The sequence below is a fragment of the Camellia sinensis genome, chromosome 12 (genome assembly GCF_055761805.1).
Source record: "Camellia sinensis isolate YWXY chromosome 12, ASM5576180v1, whole genome shotgun sequence".
NCBI lineage: Eukaryota > Viridiplantae > Streptophyta > Magnoliopsida > Ericales > Theaceae > Camellia > Camellia sinensis.
In genome coordinates, this window is record NC_138972.1 from 62,277,576 (window position 1) to 62,283,970 (window position 6,395).

The 6,395-nt window shown below is 37.4% G+C and overlaps 1 pseudogene; it reads right to left on the reverse strand.

Annotated features, from left to right (window-relative positions):
- Positions 1-2,918: 2,918 nt before the first annotated feature.
- LOC145804163 (uncharacterized) lies at positions 2,919-3,879 on the reverse strand (annotated as a pseudogene).
- Positions 3,880-6,395: the final 2,516 nt, after the last annotated feature.

Sequence of the window (6,395 nt, forward strand, 5' to 3'; positions counted from 1 at the left end):
CTCCGCTCGAGCTTCCAACTCCCCGCTCGAGCGACACTCACACAACCCCGCTCGAGCGGCCAACTCCACGCTCGAGCGTCCAACACTGCACAGAAAATACTGGATGGGTGCAATTCCCGCTCGAGCGCCAAAAGCCCCGCTCGAGCGGACAGGTCAAAATCTGGGCAACTAGTTTTGGTTTCTAAACTCAACCAACCTGTAACAAACCTGCCCAACACATCCCATAACTCAACTACAAAGTAAAAAGGATGTAAACAAGATAATAATCAACTACCAACCTCCACGGACACATGTCCGGATCACTGTACAACAAGGGTAAATCCGGGATCGCTATAGACAGCACATAGAGTTCTTGTTAAGTTGTAGAAAATATCAAAGTAATAACAATTTTAATGTGTTTTTCATTTTTTTATATATTTTGTTTTCTATACACATTTTACATGTATATTAAGACTAATGATTATCCATTATAGGTCATTAACATGTCCCATAACCCTTTAATGAGTTGTGTATTTAGCAAAAGATGATATTTGACAATCATTTAATGTAGGGAAAATTACAAAAAAAAAATTAAAAAAAAAAAGGTTTGACCTTTGTAATAAAATAAATTCTAAATTTTTAATTTTATCAATTTAAATCCTGAACTTTTTAATTTTTTTTTTCAAACTAAACCATTTGTCTATTTTTTTTTTTTTTTAAAAAAAGTCCTTAAACTCAATGAAAATGTGTATTTTAGATATTTTATGTATATTTACATTGAGTTTAATGACAAATACTTTTTTTTTTTGGGTCAATTTTAGTTAATGAAAATATGCAACTAGTTTAGATTGAAAACAAATCAAAAAATTATGATTTAAATTAAAAAAAATTAAAAATTCAGAATTTATTTTGTTACAATGGTCCAACCCTTATTTTTCTAATTTATTTTTTTATTTTATAATTGTCCCTCTAATATTTTTTTTTATCAGCCAAGAAAAATTTCATCAACAACATGAAATTAAAGGTACAGGAAGATGACATGCACCGAGAGAGATTTAGAAAGTACAAAATACCCTTACTACTGCTACCCGCATCCATACAGCCAACCTCTTGGCCTCATGATTTTTTTAAACAAAAAAAGTTAAGAATGACTTAACTAGAAAATAAAATACATGAGTCCCCACAAAATCAACCTACCAAAACACCCAAGCTGCTCCTGCATTCCTCTTTTCAACAAACTAAAATTTTCTTTTCTAACACCCAAGCTAATACTCCTCTATTCAACCCAATTATTTTATTCACCTACTATACTTCCAATACCCACACCACCCAAACTAAAATCTTATCAACCACCACGCCAAGACCCACGCCTATGCTACCACCCACGCCTATGCTGCTGCACTCCCAAGGCCACACCACGCCTATGCCACTGATCTGACCGAGAAAACTCCATAGCTAACACTGGAAAACTCCATAGCCAACAGCTCTATGGGCCAACACCGGAACCAACCACCAGCCAACCACCCATCTGAACACAACTTAATCACCACGCGAAGACCCACGCCTATGCTGCTGCACTTCCAAGGCCACACCACGCCTATGCTGCTGATCCAACCAAGAAAACTCCTTAGCCAACACCGGAAAACTCCATAGCCAACAGCTCCATGGGCCAACACCGGAAAACTCCACATCCAAGGAAAACACCTGACCACAACTTAATCTTCCAAACACACCCACTGCAAATCCAAACACCGACCAACCACCGATCAACCACCCACCTGAACACAACTTAATCACCTATGTTGTTGCACTCCCAATGCCCACACAATCCAAACACCGACCAACCGCTGGGACACCTCCATCCATTTGGAAGAAGTTCACCCCTCAAACTCTCACCTGAAGAGGAGCACTCGAATGAAAACCAGATAGATCTGGATCGACTTCGACACCAATGTTTCCCTCCAAACACAGCATCGATATTTCTCCATAAATCTGAACCAAAGTTTACCCTTCAAGCTCTTACTCGCAAAAGAGCGCTCAAATGAAGATCCTGGACGTCCTCTATGCCGGTCCAACACCAATCACCTCCTTTATATTGACCCTTGTTCCAGACATCCCTTGATGAAAGCAACACACCACTACCCCAATGAATTAGCTATACGGCCCCGAAGCACTAGAAAATAATCTACAACAGCACACAAAAACACACCTAGGTGGAAAAATAATGGAGGAATCAAGTTTATCAAAGGGAATAACTAACAAACAAACGCCAGAAATAGCTAGGGTCCAAAATGAGGCCTGGGGAGGAGGTTTTTAGAGAGAGAGAGAGGTGCTTCAGGAGAGAGAGAGAGAGAGAACTAGACACAAATTGAATTGTCCCTCTAATATATGTATTGAATAAGGATGTGCACAAATGCCATATTTGTTTGGCTCTTTTGAAAGAAGGATTGAATTAATAATCTGTGAGACTCACCTAAAGTGTGTTTAGTTGAGAATATAAGTGAGGGGATTAACTATCTCCTTGGACTTAATCACCACATATGGTAAGACTAACAAAGCTATGGGAGGGTTGAGATTAGAAACTGAGTAAGGGGATTAGTGAATTTTTAAATAATTTTTAAGCCAAAATTATTTTTTTTTAAAACAAAAAAAAAAAATAGGGTATTTTTTTTTAGGGTCCCTGGTATTAAAATTTTATAGCATAAAGGACATTCAATATTTTCATAATGTTTAAGGTCTCTTAAATCAATCCAGAGAAATTTCAGTCCAAACTAGAGAATTTCTCTGGACCAACCCAGAGAAAATTTAGTTCATACCAGAGAATTTCTCTAGTCCAAAGTAGAGAAATTCAATCCAATACATGAAGCAAAAGCAATGATCGTTATGCACAAAAGTGAAAGACAATCCCGCCAAGAAAACACAACATGTGCTTGGTCGAAGATGTGTATCTACAGAGTCCCATTAAAATAGTCATCTCATTAAAATTGTTCAATAACATTTCACAATAATTCACACCACCCTACATGTTTATTATAATAGCAAAAATGATCTAGTCATTAACCAAAAAAAAAAAAAAAAAACTAACCTGCATTTGATTATGTTGTGAACAAAAGTCATAATCATTTTCACTAGGCATCCGAAAGCACTACAATAGCTAAGTGAATTTCATTATCTGAAAATTCTTGATTTGGGCTAGTGAAAATTGCAAATTCCTTGTATCGTGCTGCTCTGGTGCCTACAGTGCAAGTTTAGAGTTTTCCAATGTCGTTGCCACAACTTTGCATATGGAAATACTCTCATCTTTACTGAGAAGCTTCAACGATGGGTGAACCTTAATATCGTGCATGAACACCTTATCTTCAATGTCTAGACTGCTTATGTCCACCTCAATTTTGGAAGGGATGTGTTCAACTGGGTATAGATATTTTAAAGTGGTCCTTATCCTATTTAAAGTACCTCCTTTCTTGAGACCAAGACAAACATCTTCTCCTTTGAAAACAACTGACACATCAATCTTCAACTCTGATCCATCATCAGCCCGAGCAAACACCAAATTCAAAATCTTCCCACACTCTCCTCATCCCTATGAATCTTGATAGGAAGAACAATACTAGAGTCGAGGAGAGTGGAGGAACCAGAACCAGAACCAGCGCGGATCTGGAGAGGAAAAGTGGTGGAGCAGAAGAATGGGAGTTGAACAAAGTTAAGGATGGCTTGAATCTGCTTCCTCTCAGTGGTAACGAGGTGTTTTCTAGAGGCTGACCTGGTGGTGGTGGTGGTGGTGGTGATGTGGCCGTCGTTGTCTTAGGCAAACACGACGGTAGGGATTCGGCCTTGGTGTCTATCTGTGGCAGAGACTTTGCGGCCAATGTACTCTCTGGGAATGGCTTGGATCGTGTGGTATGATCACCATCTTCACCACCTCATCCTCTTTGGCAACTCCTGCTTTACGGATTAATTTGAGTTTCTTCTGTGATATATGGGTGTAGGATTGAGAGACTTTACACATCATAAAATAATATCATGGATCTTTTTCATTATTAAAAATGGAAGAGGGGTCTTAGACTAATTTTTTCAAAAAAATAATTATAATATTAAAAAAGTACTAAAATTTTTTTAAAAAAAATTAATTTTATATATTAATTGTCATGCCCTCAAAATAATAACATTAAACCCATCCATATAGAGACATGCATTGATACAAAAAAAAGATCCACATTCATCTATTCATCAGAGTATTTCATTACAAAAGTATTACATGTTTACAACAAAAGCAAATACCCTACGGGCTTACAGCTTTCCAAGTTAACACTTGGTTACAAGAGAGAGTGCTAACTTAATTACACATTAAGCCCTTGGCTTGAATTTACATGTAATACATCAAAAGGAAATAAGACAACAAAAGTCTGTCCGCCTCTAGCCTCCCAAGCTATGTCCTTGGAGGTGGCATGCTACCTGTACCTGAAAATGATGTTCCCATATAGGGTGAGCCACAGCCCAGTAGAAACATACTAAACCAACTATGAACAATGCCTAAAAGATTAGCAACTGATAGATGGTCAATACTTACATTTCCATTTACATCTTATTAGAATTCCATGACAGCCAAGCCTATGTTACAATTCACTTTCCATTTCTTATTCAACTTTGAGTTTGAAAACAAGGTTCAGTACTCTGGCCAAAACATTTTGATGAGATTATAGTTCATCACTAGAACACTTTCGAAATTCAAGGTGGATACACATTTTGGTGTTGTATCAATAACACATAAACTACTTCCATACTTCACAAACGACGATGATATACATTTTAATGCTATATCAAATTAAACAACTTTTCAATAGATAATCATATGAGCTATATCACTACTACAACAGATAGGCACATGAGCTATATCAATACTACAACAGATAAGCATATGAGCTATATCAATACTTCAACAGATAAGCATATGAGCTATATCAATGCTTCAACAGATAAGCATATGAGCTATATCAATACTTCAACAGATAAGCATATGAGCTATATCAAGACTACAACAGATAAGCATATGAGCTATCTCAACACTTCAACAGATAAGCATATGAGCTATATCAATACTTCAATGGGAGAGCATATGAGCTGCATCCCTAGGTTCATCCCCCATCTTCCCTTAACCATTAACCGGTTTAGAGGTACATCCCCCATCTTCCCCTAAACCGTAGAGTACATCCCTCATCTCCTCCCATACACAAGCAATGCATATAAACACAGAATCATATACATAATCGATCAATACATAAAGTTAATGTATTCTATCAACCGTCTACACATAATGCATATAAACACATTGGTCATATACACAATCAATCAATACATAAAGTTAATGTATTCTATCAACCGTCATACTCTATGACACATCCGATTGATTAGTTTTAGTTTGCCTAATCATCATGCATTGTCTACAACAATCAATACTACCCTCCACCGGTAGCCCAAAGCAATTATTTCTAAATAGGAAATAAATGCACAAATGGATAATATATCAACATTTCAATTAGGTGAGCAATAAATGATTTAACTACACCCTTTAGTCCCATACATTCCCAATTTCAACATTTCCAATTCGATTCCTCATTTCCTTTAATCAATTATATACATTAATTAATTAAACAATTAGGGCAAATTACCTCAATTAACAAAACAACTCTAAGGTTTCATTTTCATCCACGATCCATCATCCAACTCATTTTCTTTTATACCAAACTTGCATATAGGTCTATTTCAAACAAAACCCCAACTTTTGTAAAATTACACAAAAGACCCAAACTTTCTCAAATCTACCCAACAACACCCAACATATCAAAATGCTAAAATTTAAAGACAAAATCCATAAGGAAGAGTAGGATATCCCTACCTCAAAAGATGACACCCAACGAAGAAGATGGTGAAAACGAAATTGCTCCAAACCACGAGTTTCTCGGATCAAAAGATAGCCCTCGATGATCAACAACTTTTTTATAAAGGCCAAAGGTAAGGAGGACACCCTAGCTAGATCAAACCCTAAAGAGAAGGGAGATTCTAGAGAGAGGAGCTCTCAAAATGGTTTTTTTGAAAAAGTAGGAGAAAGAAAGAAAAGCAAAAAGTGATTTAAAATCACCCAGCGGATAACCCATATACGCACGACCCGCTCGAGCGTAGAATAGAGCGCTCGAGCGTAAAGCACAAATATCTGATCCCGCTCGAGCGTATAAATGACCGCTCGAGCGCCAAGAAACAAAAGCAAAACACATCCGCTCGAGCGTGAAAAACCAGTCCGCTCGAGCGCTGATTTTCATCTCCCAGAACCTTTCAGGAAAAGAACTACCCCCTCGAGCGCCAACAATCCCGCTCGAGCGCAAGAAACCCGCTCAAGCGTAGAAAACACACCTGCAGAA